The sequence below is a fragment of the Corvus moneduloides genome, chromosome Z (genome assembly GCF_009650955.1).
Source record: "Corvus moneduloides isolate bCorMon1 chromosome Z, bCorMon1.pri, whole genome shotgun sequence".
NCBI lineage: Eukaryota > Metazoa > Chordata > Aves > Passeriformes > Corvidae > Corvus > Corvus moneduloides.
The window spans coordinates 59,553,246-59,567,412 of NC_045511.1; the positions used below are offsets into that span (position 1 = coordinate 59,553,246).

The 14,167-nt window shown below is 41.0% G+C and overlaps 1 long non-coding RNA gene across 1 annotated transcript; it reads right to left on the reverse strand.

Annotated features, from left to right (window-relative positions):
- Window positions 1-1,126: 1,126 nt before the first annotated feature.
- On the reverse strand, window positions 1,127-13,060 carry LOC116438480. Its single transcript, XR_004237773.1, has 3 exons — window positions 7,286-13,060; window positions 6,361-6,520; window positions 1,127-4,795 (listed from the first exon to the last, which is right to left on the reverse strand). It is a non-coding gene; the product is annotated as an uncharacterized LOC116438480 (long non-coding RNA).
- Window positions 13,061-14,167: the final 1,107 nt, after the last annotated feature.

Sequence of the window (14,167 nt, forward strand, 5' to 3'; positions counted from 1 at the left end):
TCTGATACCACTCTACAAGCTGGGGAGAGATCGAAGGAAGTTAGTGACCTAATGAGGATGTAAAGTCGGAGTGAGTGAAATAACAGTCCAGCAGCAGCTAACTCAGCTCTTTGGATGCCTGTGTACACAATCATTACAGGGACCCCAAAAGGAAATATGTTTGAGGAGATCACTTCACAGCCAATATGTGAAACCTTCCTCATAAAAGTTTAAAGTCAGCATTGTGGTGCAGTCCTTTCAGCAAAAACAAGTGCATTAGCACAGAAGAGAGCAGCTTGTAAAGGAGGCAGAGTATTCCCACCTCCCCTTGGTCTTGTCCACTCCCATGGTTGTGATAATCCTTCACCCCTTCAATCCTTTCATGCTAATTGCTTTTTTAAGGGACCAAGTGCAGCAAGAAAAATAAACAGTTGGTTTTACGTCAACAACAACCATAATACAGTGAAAAATAAACCCTCAGGATATTGTTTAAAGCCCAGAGGTCATGAGCCCCAAGACAACGGCTTTTGGTGCACCTGGAGTAGGAGACTCCACATCTCTGTGGCAGATTTGAGAATTCTGTGAGGGCCCAAAATGAGGATGCTGGTGGTACAGGAGGCAGGGAGACCTCAGACCAAAACCAGCAGAATTCATGCCATGATCTGCATCTGTCCACAGAAATTCCACATTTAAAGTCGGCCACTGTGGCTGTGAATTGGTTCCATTCCCCAGTGAACCTGCAAACCACACAGAGTATCTCCAGGCTGCTGCTGCCCAGAGTGTCAGAGAGCCCCTCTGTGCTAGTGTGGGCCTGCACAGCTATCCCACAGAGCGTTATTGCCTGAGGTCTTCTAAGTAGGATAACTATATTAAAAAAAACAAACCTTGCCTCTAAGTAACTTACTAGCTTGAGCTGAGTAACCCACAGATCTAACTTTACTATTTTCCATCCCAGAGCTAGGTAAGGCTGCAATAACTTGAAGCTTCCTCCACTGGCTCCCACCTCATATTTCTCTGTGGGACAAAGAAACAACTCTCAGCTGGTTTGTTTTCATGAAAAGCCTTTTTTTTACTTGCATGAGTGGAATTGATATACAGAAAATTACTGGGACTGTAATAACAAAGTAAAAATAGATGCCTTTGATGGATTAAAAAAAAATTATGCTGTGTTGTCAACTGTATCATTAAATGGCTTAGACGCTGGAATGAGTACACTCTCCTTCCATGACAATGCAGGTAATCCTAGAAAATGTCTTAGGTAATTGTGTAAGAGAGTGCACGAGGGTCCCTGAGCTAATATTTCAGAAACAGTAGTCCATCCCTCACAACTTTGGGATGGGATCAGGATCTTTGGTGCAGCAGGCAATATTGTGCAACAGTTCCTACAACTCCTCAGGAAAGCAACACTGAAGTATGTGTGGTACACTTCTGTTGCCAAATGGTGATGTCTAGTGCCATTTCAGCCACTCTCTGGTTTGTATCTGCAGGTTTAGATGATCACAGGTCTCCATAGGCCCTGTGTCAGATCTGCCAGCTCCCTACAGATGTCATGGGTATACCAGCATGGATTACACAGCGCCACAGAAAGTCCCATGTTAAGCAACTGAAATGTGCCAAGGGTGCTGGTGCAGCTAAAGTGGCAAGAAGCTGGTGATACCTACAGCAGAACTAGAAGAAAGTAGAAATGAGAAATGCAAGAATGAGGAATGAGCTGGGGCTTCACGTGCTGGATTAAGAGTTGGGTGGCCTGCATTCAGTACCCTGTCACAAGCTCTTGAGTAATAGGAGAGTAATTAAATTATTAAATTATTAAATAATAAATAATATTTCTTCATCTTGTTTTTGCCATGTATTAACAGATGATACTCATAGTTTCTTTTCAAGGAAGATATTTAATGTGGGGCTTCAACGGTTACTGCATGTCTGCACCATACATCATGGATTCTTCTTTTACTGTTCTCACAAATAAGAGAGGGAGGACAGAGGAAACTGATCACTCTTCCAGTGTGCCATCTCTTTGCTCTTTGTCTGAGGCTGACTCTCTGAAAACCTAGTTATAAAGGAAGCATGTCTGTCCTCCATTACACTTATTTCTATTTAGTTTGCACTAAAAGCATTAGGATAGGTACTTATCCCTGACACCAAAACCACAGTCTCACTTTTTAATTTCTCTCTTGATTAGCTGATTTTTTTTTTTAAACTAGAATACCCCTACCTTCTTCTCTGATATGTTTTTCCCCTTTTAAAAGTGTATCTGTTGCCCTAAGTGCAACTGAAATGAGTGAACATGTTATGTGGTGCTTCAGGGAATTCCTGAAGGATTGATTCAATTCTTCTGGGATCTGCATTCTGAGAACTGAGAGCACAAGTGTTGCAAAACCTGTTTGTGAATCAAACCCAGGCATTAATATATATTAATGTGTGTGTGTGCATGTGTGCACGTGTGTGTGTTAAGGAAAAAAATAAAGGTTGACTCAAAGAAAGAAAATCAGAGGCAGAAAAAAAGACCAGGATCCTGAGGGTTTGGGGGTATGTTTTTTTTTAAGTGAAAGCTAATGGAATCCAATATAACTGCTGAAACCTTGTCATCCTTGCTATCAGTGAGAGCCTTTGAATAAGCTAAATCCTTAATCAGTATAGCCTAAGACCCCAATGACTATGTGTAGAAGTGTTAGTCCAGATAAATCCTTGAAGGTTTCAAAGATTTGAAGAGCACTGGCACTTTCCTGTGTAGTGCCTGCCCTTTGTCCTTTTCTTCGTGATGTCATTATTGAAGTTTTATACTCACTATGCATGGTGTAAGTTGACATTGACAGTTTCAACACTTTCACACCGACTCTGGAGGATTGTTAGCTTTGAAGCTATTTGGCCTTGAGCAGTGAATTCTTTTTTTGAGCTCATACTGGCTTATAATATCTGAGAAGGTTTGCATCAGCACAGCCCCAGCTTGAATTATGAGAGAAGGCTGGTTTCCAACTTGGAACTGATACCCACATGATAGAAATAGAGAACATTATACCATTTCAGATGGGCAGCAAAGTCAATGTTCCTGAGCCCCCCTGGGACGCAACAATGAGTTTTCATTTTAACATCACAGTTAAAGCAACATCGGCAGCATGGCTTTTCTTGTAATCAGAACTCTGAAAAGCAGTTAGGCTTGGAAGTGACTGTAAGAATATGTGATCTTCTGCCCTGTGATCTGTTTGTTATTAGGCTTTTTGGAAACATCTGCATAGGCCCAGAGGCGTATTTCATATCAGTGTAATTTAATTCAAGTATTTTATGAAAATAAAAATAAAATGCTGTGTGGTGATATAGACACATTGAATATCAAAGCACACAAGCACTAACAAGCAACACAAAGAAAGTGAGCTGTTCAGACACTTACTCATGTGAGCTGTCCTGTGGAACTTTATCAAGATGACACACATAAGCAAAGACTTAAAGGCTGGGTCCAAAGCCTAAGGCATTAGTGACCATTTGGCGGTAGGTTTTGAGACTTCTCCAGCTGAAGCCAAAGAGAATTCTCTACATTTCAAAGAACCTTCAAGGTGCAAGGCCCTGGCACCTTCGAGGATAAAGGGCTGTTGTAACAGAAGAGCTGTGGGAGAGAAAATCTTCCAGGAATTGTGAGCTGAGTTTGTATCTCTCCTTAACAAAACTTCTAACTTTTCATGCATTTCCTCGTAAGGATAAAACATGATGGTAGGATATTCAGCTACCTGAAAATTTCTAGCTCAGGAGGTGAGATGCCATCAGCTACCATCATTGAATACAAATGACATATAGAGGTCCAAAATGCAGTGTTCCCTTTTGAAGTTCTCAACAGACTATATCAAGAGTAAACCCAGCTGAAAAACTTAAAGACCAAGAATGGAATGAAATCTGATTCTTTTGGTATACCTGTTCCAGTCTTTTAATTAAAGATGAAAACAAAGTCACTAAATCAGGACAAAAGCTTTTTCTCCACCTGTGTGCGTATTTAACTTCAATCCTTTAGCCAGATATTGTGAGCAGTCATGGAGTTTATTTAAAGAGTCTTGCATGTCCTGTATAGCCAGAAACATAGATATCTTGAGCCCTTCTCCAGAAATGCTTTGAATCAGTGAAAAATTTTGTGGGATTTTCTAATAGGCAATATTTGGCCATTATTAATCCCAGAGCTATGCACAGAACATGTAACATTTTAGGGTTTGAGAAGGTACCAAAGACTCAATACACCAACAGTTACATGAATGATAGATAACTCTTCCACAGAACTTTTGGCTGGTTCATACTCTCTGCCCTCACATCCCAGCAGTAGCCTTCCCCCTTGCAGTCCAGATTCAGGCAGGCCAAGTCTTGTAGCACACTTGGTCCCTGTATCCTCAGCAGTGACACAAGTCTGTCTTGGGACTTGCCCACTTGAACTGGTCTCAAGTTGAACCAATGTATGCACGGGAATGACCACACTGGGCTGACACTGATTAACAACAGTCTTCAGGGAGAGGTGCAATAGGGAGTCTTCTCAGTAAGAAGAGGGAAAGTAAGAGTTGCCAAAACACACATTGCAGCCCTCTAAAAGAAAAGGCTCTTTCATTTTCCTCTCTGGTCAGCTCTACTAAGCAGAAGCTATGCATCCTCAGATGAAGCAGCTTCTGTAACCTGCTCACCAAGAAGTGTGGGAAGAGCTTCTTGTTCTCCTGAGCTTCAGTCTCTGGAGATTTCACATCCTTTTTTGTGTAGAGGTCAATCTTCCTGTATATTATTTATACTTATAATTTAGGGGATTCAACTTTAACGACCAGTCTTGAAGGGCAATTCCATTTTCTGAGTTCTGGAAGGAAAAAAAGCATTTCCAAATATTTTCCTATTTTTTCTCATGCTGTTTTGTAAGGACAAATAAATCAATGATATTAACAAACACTTGAATAAAGGTATTTTACTTCTTTTGGCCACAAAAATCCACACAAAAGGCAATAATCTTACATTAATATATAGTCTCTGTAAGGTATGAAACTCTCATCAATGGTATTATAACTCCAATAAACTCCATCTCTGAAATTGCTTAAAACTTCCATCACTGCAAGAATGAAGAGAACTTAATTTACTGATTTTGCTGGGTTCTTTTCCACTAGGGCTGGAAACTCATGTCTAAGGTAATGGCTTGACTTTCTGAAGGACAGATGGAATTTTAAGAATTTGGAGAGTACAAGTAGTTACAAAGAAAAATGACAGTCTTAACCAAGTATAATCCTATTCTTACTAAATCGGTGTAAAATGATAGCATGCATTTTGTTTAACTCCGTCACTTTAATATCAGAAAAAAAATTAACTGAAGTCTGCTGCTGAAAGTACTTTAGCCCAGTTCCTCAGTCAGTATAAAATGCCCTAAGTCACTGAAATTAAGGGGCTAGTACTGAATTTCACCCACATAGGTAAGGTGAAGCAATTGCACTGAACTATTCTTGTGTTGGGTACAACCTGTGGCACTTCTCTCCCAGTGCTCTGGAGTCTGCTGGTGTTACTGTACTTATAAATTGCCTCTGGCTATCTACTCAGTAAGTCACTAGAAATGTAGCAGAAATCAATACAAGGAAAAAAAGTCTTCTTGCTGCTATGATTTTCTTCTACTTATATACAGCCTAAAAGGTTCATAGGAAAACTACTTCTGAACCTTCAAATCATAATTTTTCTTTTCGGTTACCTAGTTTCTCGATATATGGACTCATTTTACTTCTAAGTAGAATCATTCTAAGACACAGTTTTAGTCTGCTTGGTTTACTGGTGCTTTTGTGGGCCAAAATATTCTCTTGTCTTTGTTCTGATGAGAGCCATTGTTCTCATTTAGCAAGTGACAGTTCTTTGGAGTGGTTGGGTCAAAGCTTGTGTTGAAGTGGCCTGACTTGGACCTATATGATTCTAGTCCAGGACCTGGCTGCTGATTGGGAAAGTTTGTATAAGGCAGGGTAGCGTGTCGAAATCTCTGGTCAGGGTGAATATCCTCCTCTTGGTAAGTTAAAAATTAAAGTATTTGCCAGATAAGGACTTATTAATATGTATGTGTTGCTGTTGAGATCTACAATAAAATTCCTATTGACTTTCCATGACAGCTACTATATCATTTACTACCAAAACTCTTAGTCAGTTGCTGAATGATTTCTCTCATCTCCTGATGAAATATTTTGGTACAGAACAACAGTGCCCCTATAACTATTAAATGCAGCATTCCCATAGTTGGAGAATGGGCAAATGGGTGAAAATGTACAGTAGTGAACATTTCCCAGATATCAGTGTGGCTTGACACCACCCCAGACTTGCAAAAAAAAGCTTTTTCCTTGAAGTCCCAACCTTTCCTCAAAAGAGAGACCTCATTTATTTATTTAATTTTGTCCACAATACCTTTGTGAATGGCAAAGCAGCATGAAAAGTAGAATGGAGCGAACACTGACTGATGAAAGCTTCTGAGGCACTTGTATGGGGATTATTTGAGCTCGGACGCATCTTTGGGAGTCAGAAGAGCAACTTGAAGTGGGTATTTAACAATCAGCTACCTTTGACTCTAAGCACAAAGAAATGAATGAGACTTAATTACCTTAGAGACAGAAAAAGATGTGGATTAAATTTGAGTTTTTCATCATCTTGCCATTTTTAACAGGGCTGGGTGGTGGGGGAGTGGTGCAGAAGACATCTGAAATATTTACAGAATTTGGGAATAGCAGAGGGAGCAAGATAGGATAGAAGGTTAATGCCATCTTTAATATGGAAAAACTACTCTCTTTCTGTGACATATGCCTTTGGGATAATCTTGATAAATGCACGAGTATGATCCAAATGTCAGCCAGACTTTCATTAGTTCCTATCTCCCCCCTGAATGCTCTTCTACAGTCTAGAAGTTGCCTGCAAAAGTCTAGAAGTGGAGATTATCCAGATAACACACTACAAGGGCAATTTTTAGAGAGGGGAAAAAAGAAATTTCTCAGATAATTCCCCTTCATCCCTGTAATATAAATGAGAAATCCAAGGCTCTTACTGTGTCCATGTGCATACATATGGTCTGACACTCATCTTGGGATTGTGCTACATAAGATGCATCTTGTTGCATCAACCTAATGACTGCAGTGCTTGGCAAAGCTGAACTTTTGGCTAGAAAGGGATATTTCTGGGGTTTAAATACTGTAACTCTAAACAATGCCTCTAACTTTGCTTCTTTCACTGTTCCTAGTCAAGAATCCTGTTGGTCTATTCCATCTTGCAGCATGATTGCGTAAGAATATATAAGTATACATCAAAGTAGTAGAAGAAACATGGTAAGAGGAAAACTTACCTAGGATCTTTGCAGAGAGCCCTGAGTGAACCTTCGCTGGCAGTCTTCAGATGTTAGTGACTTCCCTGAGAGATGACCTTCCCCTCCTGAGAGCCAACAGGCTCTAACATTATTTGGCCTATAAGGTCCCTCTTTGTTCTACTCTGAAAATCCACCTGCCTTGTGTGGATAGGGTTTATCTCATCATGTACTCTTTCATTGAACTCTTGGGTTATACTTGAGGGGCATCAGGGAAAAAAACAAGAGAAAACTTTTAGAGCAGGCTCCTTGCAATACCATAGCAGTCAGACTTGGTTGCATCTTCTTGCTAAACACTGATAGGCCACATACAGCCTTGCTGGGATACCTGAGAAAACATCCTTATTGCTTTCCTCTATCTGCGTGGAAGGTTTATGAAGAATCTGGTGTCAGATAAACAAATACCATAAGACTGTCTCTAAAAGCTTTGTAATATTTATAGTGCCAAATTCCTGAGTCTGCCTTATCACAGACCTGTACAGCCGGTTCCTGAAAAATAAGGATCTCTTGATGTTTTTCTTACTCCAGATGCTGGTCTCCCCTCAAAATCCGCGCTGCAAAAATCAGCTTTAACATGTCAATGGAGTAGTGAAGCACACTTGGAACTGCCTAGGCACTGCCCTCAGCTATAGTGAAAATTGTGTGGATGCTTTATAAAAATTATCTTTTAAAGTAATAATAATGATGATTATTATAGTGTTATTTGTTAGTGTTTTATATTACAGAACAGCTGGCTTCTGGATCAATGGGTGCACTGTATCTGTTACATGACAGAGACATTTTCAAAACAAAATTTGGATTCTTCTCACAACAAAGAGAGAGAGTCAGAGTGTGCCCAATGCAGTTCCCTGGAACACACACGAAACCACAAAGGAATTACAGGACCAAAGGAAAGGAGAAGGTATCTAAGAAAGAACATAGAAGCTGAGTTTGCTGCAAATCCGTGGAGCAGTGATTTGGCATTACAGAAGACAGATAAGAAGACGAGAAGCTTAGAAAAACGTTGAGGCGATGAATCTTGGAGCAAAGTGCAGAAGAGGTGGCCAAATATAAGCAAAGTGTTGATAAAAGTGACCAAAACACTGTGGAATAGTAGTCTATGGAGAAAACTGAGAAATTAGGGGAATGAAAAGAAGAAATCGCACACTGAGAAAAACATAGCAGATACCTGCATGTACCAAACAAAGGAGTGTACGTCTTCCTTATCTGTGTATACACAAAAGCCAGTCCGAGCCAGAGTTTCTGTCAACATGGTTATTATAAACAAGAAGGGATGGGTAGCTGGGAGAGTGGGATGAGAAAGTTACAGTGCATTAGAACAAAAATATAGAGTGAATTTCTAAAGCCTGGGATCACGTAGTTCTCACAATAAAGCAAACAAGGCAACTGGCAGAGTTCTATAGGGAAAATGACATCACTGCAGATTTTTAGGGATAATCATTTAACTGGATTAGCCCCAAAGTGCTGTGTCTAAAATCAGCATCCCTGTCTCTTTATGTACTCCAGATGAAACACATTAGCAGAAATATGGCAAGGGACATTCACAATGCACTGTTCTACATTATCAGCATTTTTTACAAATCTGCAATTAGTCTAAAGGGCCTGGGTAAATTAGGCCTCTTGATAAATGAAGCACCTAGACAGGTCTCAGATTTATTGGATCTAGCTGTCCTGCTGTCCAGAGCCTGTTGGCTAGGCTGTGGAACAGAGATGGTACAGTGGGAAACTCTATGAAGCCAACATACTTGTGAACTGCTGAGTAAATGTTGAAAAAGCCCTGACTAGGATTGCTGACTGATTAGACTTGGAAAGTTTCTGCCAGGAATAGGGTAAGTTAAGGGAAAATGCAATGAGTGAATAAGTTAAGAGATCCTCTTCAAAATTAGGTATATATGTGTGTGAAATCCTCTGATATTATAGTGACAGGGACACATAGTGCCTGAGACAGAGATGAACACATATGGAAAATCAGAGAGAATCAGAGAGGAGAGAGAGGAGAGAGAGAGAGAGGGGGAGAGAGGGAGAGAGGGAGAGGAACACTTAGTGAAGCCAAAGCTGGTATTTTCATATTGTATAAATTCTGGAGAAAAAAGGATGCAATGTTATTAATTCTTCTCCTTCCCCTGACCCTAAACAAGTCTGTCTGAGAGGTGAATATTTTCATTCCTGAAGGGAAGACTGGTAGTTTCTGTTACTTTTCACCTCCAGAGTAATTTTAAAGAAAACAGTATACTATGATAGGGCATCTTTGATACATGCAGCTATTTGCTTACAAGCATAGCCTGCTCCTATCTATTTTAATACCTCCCCTGAGCTAACTATCACACGATAAAGTTGCTGTCACTGGGAAGCAAAAATAGTCTGGAGGGAAGGAGGTATAGGGAATGTCCAGAATATTCTTATTTATATCTCAAGATCATCTGCAGTGATTTCCATCTACAGTGTGGCGACACCTGCCAACTCCTCTGCTGTTGCTCTTGCTGAACTCAGCTGAACAAACCAGTTAGGATTTTCCAGCAGATGTTCAGATGTTTCTCTTCTCCCACTCTCCTTCTTTGCTGCCTTCTGTCTTTAAAAGCCCTGCAGGACCCCAGGTTTGCAACTCTACCGAGCTTCTCAGAAACAGACCACATCCAAAGTTCCACTTATTGCAGTGCTCAGATCAGCAGAACTAATAATTGAGCATAAAGACACTTCATACTGGTTGTGAAAAGTGGGGAAAAGCAGAAGAAGGAACTAAAATGTCTAGACCTGTTTGTTTCTGAAGGAAGTGCAGAGGGCTGCCACTCCTGTCTGACTGCTTCTTTGCTCCCTGATCACTCAGCGTTCTTTAGTAAACCCACATTGATTTCCCTGTCGATAGTGTTCCCTCCAATCACAAAGAAACTGTCAGTGCCAAATAAATGGCCGAGTGTTTTCCAGCAGCACACTTAGTTCATCCACCTTATAAAAAGCCTACTTTGCTGCTGTATCTCTCTCTCCTTTCAAATGAGTACACTCTATGTGATCTTAGAAGAAAGAAATCTCTTGTGCCTACCAGGGACCCAAATTCACACTGGAAGTGCACAGTGTATCCAATTACACTGCAGTTTGATCCTGTTACTTTTCAAGACCTTCTAAATTATGGAATTAAAATGGTTTAGTGGAAAAAAGGGCTGGTGACACTAGCAGTGTTAAGAATTTAGAATGTGCCTTCTCATATATTAAAAAAGGCTCTTTGAATATCATCAAAGAGATTTAAGAATTTTTATTCCTTTTTAAAGCTGTTTTAAAACTGATTAGGCTTTTTAGAATATGTCTGTCTCTCTCTCTTTCCCACTGCCTTTTCTCCCAAGTCTTGCCTCCTGCTGATTAATCAAACTTTTCTTTGTTAACATAGGGCACTTCTGCCAAAATATTATCATTTTGCCAAAGAATGAAGCAGGCAGCCCAGCACTGAGACCTGGCACTGTTTGTGTTAAGGTCTCCTAAACGCTGTAGGTGTAAAATGACTAGAGAGAATCAGCACTTTTCCAACCACTTAATCTTTCCAACAACAACAAAAGCGCCTGACACTATTCTCACAGAAATAAAAAAAAAGGTGGGGAAAACACAGAGGGAAGCTAAAAGTTCTGATGTCCTGTGCACTTGAAAATAATAAAGGAACTTCCTTGGGAAATGTCTGTGAGTTTTTCAGTGGGGAGGTGAAGCCAGATGTATGTCTGTTTGGGAATGAATGTGCACTTATCTTTGTTGAGGCTGAGGGCATCTGCATCCATGCAGCCTAGGCTATGCAGCACCACTGTGAAAATGTTGATATTCACCATTTGAAAGCAATTAGCAGGGCTGTTGTCTTTAAAGTATTCCCTATGTTGAAAATGCTTACAATAATAAACACTAATTGCTTTCAAATGGCAAACTGGAACCACTGCATCTGGGTGGTGTTCCACAAGTGAGCATGAAGGCGCATGTATCTGCGGGTGTAGAGATATATATGGATATGTGTGTATGCATGTTTGTGTGCGCATATGTGTAGATGTGAGTCTAACATAAAACACACAGCCACACCAGCCAGAAACAGAAACCTTCTGCATGTGTTATTCCTGTCCAGGAAAGAAAATCTGAGATAAGGTGACTTTCAAAGGCTGAAGAGAAAGAAAAGATGACAGGCTATCCTGCAGAATCTGAAGGAGAGAAAGCACAGTCTTGTTGTTTAGGCACAGAACTGTGTATGGCCATCTCTGGGTGCTGGGACCAGCCTTGACAGAACAAGTCCCCTGCTGGAGACAATCTGGCTGTCAGGGACATTCACCAATACACTGGGACTATGAAAGAGCGGTTTTCAGCAGCCTTGATCATCATCAGGAGGAGAGGTGAAGGGATGTTTGACTTTTTTCAAACTGTAGAATGTGAAGTTGGGCAATGAAAAATAAAGTGTCTAAACTTAGTAGTGCTTCTTTAACAGTCTAGCTGATGACCTTTTTCCACCATAGAAGATCTCCTGAGGCTAGCACTGAGGCTCTGTTCATAAATGCTTATCAAATATATTGACATTCTCAGCTGCTCTGAGCTAAGTTGCAAAATGTTCTCACTCCATGAGGGATGGGTTGCTAACAAGCCTGTATCTCTTCTCACACCAGCGTAAATCAGAAGCAACACCAAAACAGTCAACGTAAGCCATACTGTCATCAAATTGGAATGAGCGAGGGGAAAATCATGCCTGATTCTGCTTGTCAGTTTACAGCTAAGTTGGAAATCACATGCTTGGCCCTAATTGAACAGTTCTAAATGAAACAGAAGTTCAGTTCATCTTATTCAAACCCCACAGTAAAAATTAACCTAGCTTGCACTGTCAGCAATAATCATGTAAAGTCCTGTGGGACTGTAAAGTTGCAGATGAAAAAAAATATCCTCTCAGTGAGGATGGTATTACACTTTCTAAAGCACCAGAAGCTAGGATCAGAGCTCACCCTCAGGACTATGGCTCCCAGAAATGCGCAGCCCTTGCACAATTCTTCCACTGCTCTGTAAAATGCAGGGCAAGATATACTGTGGCCGTCTCTGGCAGCTGTGTTAGGCCAAACAATGAGTCCTTTAGAAAATCATCCTCACATCTGTGAATAATAATTGGAACATAGACTGGGGACGGCTCTCCATCACAATGTCTCTCTGCAAGGAGGCTTGCAGTTTCCTGCAGTGGGAGAGCAAGCAGGAGGTCCATCAACTCCTGGAAGACCCATTCTGGGAGATCCCAGCTTGCTTTGGTTTGGCAGGAGAGGAGGAGGCCATGAGTCCTCTGGGTTGGCAGGGCTGATGCTCAGTGGATTTGCAGAGCTCTGCTGAGTCTTGGAGCTGCACCATGCAGGTGGCCCTGCCATACAGAAATTCAGGAGGGAGCCACTGAAGGACAGGCACCCTGCCTGGTGGTGTGCTCCCCAGCAGTAGCACCAGTGTCTTCCTCCTGCAGAAGGAGTCGGAGACACACAGGCCCACCGTCACACCGAGCAAGTCACAGAACTCATGGGGAGTCTTTGTGTGACAGCAGAGGATGAGCAGCCCTCCTCCATTGCAATGTGTGGGTACTCCAACACCTCAGCTTGCATCAGGTCAGGCTTAGGTTCAATATCAGCAAAAATTTCTTCACTGACAAGGTGGTTGGGCGTTGGAACAGGCTGCCTAAGAAAGTGGTGGAATCACCATCCCTGGAAGTGTTCAAAAGGCATGTGGATGTGGCACCTGTGGAAATTTAGTTATTTAATCAGTGTTAGGTTATCAGCTGGAGACAGTGATATCAGAGGTCTTTTCCAACATTAACAATTTCATGATTATATACTACTACTTATTTCCAACGGTGTTTGGGATGAAAATTCTGGGGAAAAGAGCTTAGCATGAGATACTACTAATTTTTTGGTGAGAGAGAATCCTTAGAAACAGTAAAGTGACTGATTGTGTGTTCCTCTGAGGTTGTCACTGTCCCTATAAAACCTACTTGCCTCCCTCTTGACCTCTCTGCATCTTTGCTGGCATTGACTTTAGATGCTAGCACCGACAGAGGCTTTGTATCTCCCCCATTCAAAGTACTGTAAAACATGACCGAACAGGGAATATCGGAGGCCGTTAAACATGCTTTAAAAGTTCTTTAATTTGATGTATCATGATAACTGCACTTTAATAAAAGCAATCTCTGGTCTTAATAGCCATACAATAAACTGTTATTTATATGAGTCAACGTGCCTGGCTGAGCCTTCCAGGTGTGCCCCAGACTTTGAATCATCAGAGCAATCCAGAGGGAGGACGTTGTCTGACAGAACCCAAACAAGGCTTATAAACAGGTGCCATTTGGCCTAGTCGCATCTAGGGGTATGCTGGCTATATTAAGCGCCTGGCACAACATGGCACTTTCAGTGCTTTGATTTATTTCAGTATTACATTTAATTGTTTCCTTCTTGCCGAAGCTTTAACATGCAATGCTTGTAAATATAACCTGCGCCCTCCATATGGCATGCCGGTTTTCCATTTTCAAATGCAATCGTCCTGGAATAATGACTGTGGTATAACTCAATTTGAGTTCTGCTGCTGGGGACTTTATTACATAATGCTTTCTAATTGACCCTCATAGTTTAATAAGACAGAACATTTCGCCAGAACATTGACAAAAGTTATTAATTTTCACTTCAGCAGAGACCAGTGTCCCAATTAAATCCCATGATAATGCCTGACTGACTGACTGACCTCATTATGGCTAATGCTTATTAGTCCTGCAGAGAGGATAACATCACACACTGTTAAAATGGCTAAATGAGCACATACAACTATTCAGCATGATTATAATTTACATACATGACTAATTTTACTCCACCAGTCCTTGTCTGGTGAAACTAATGC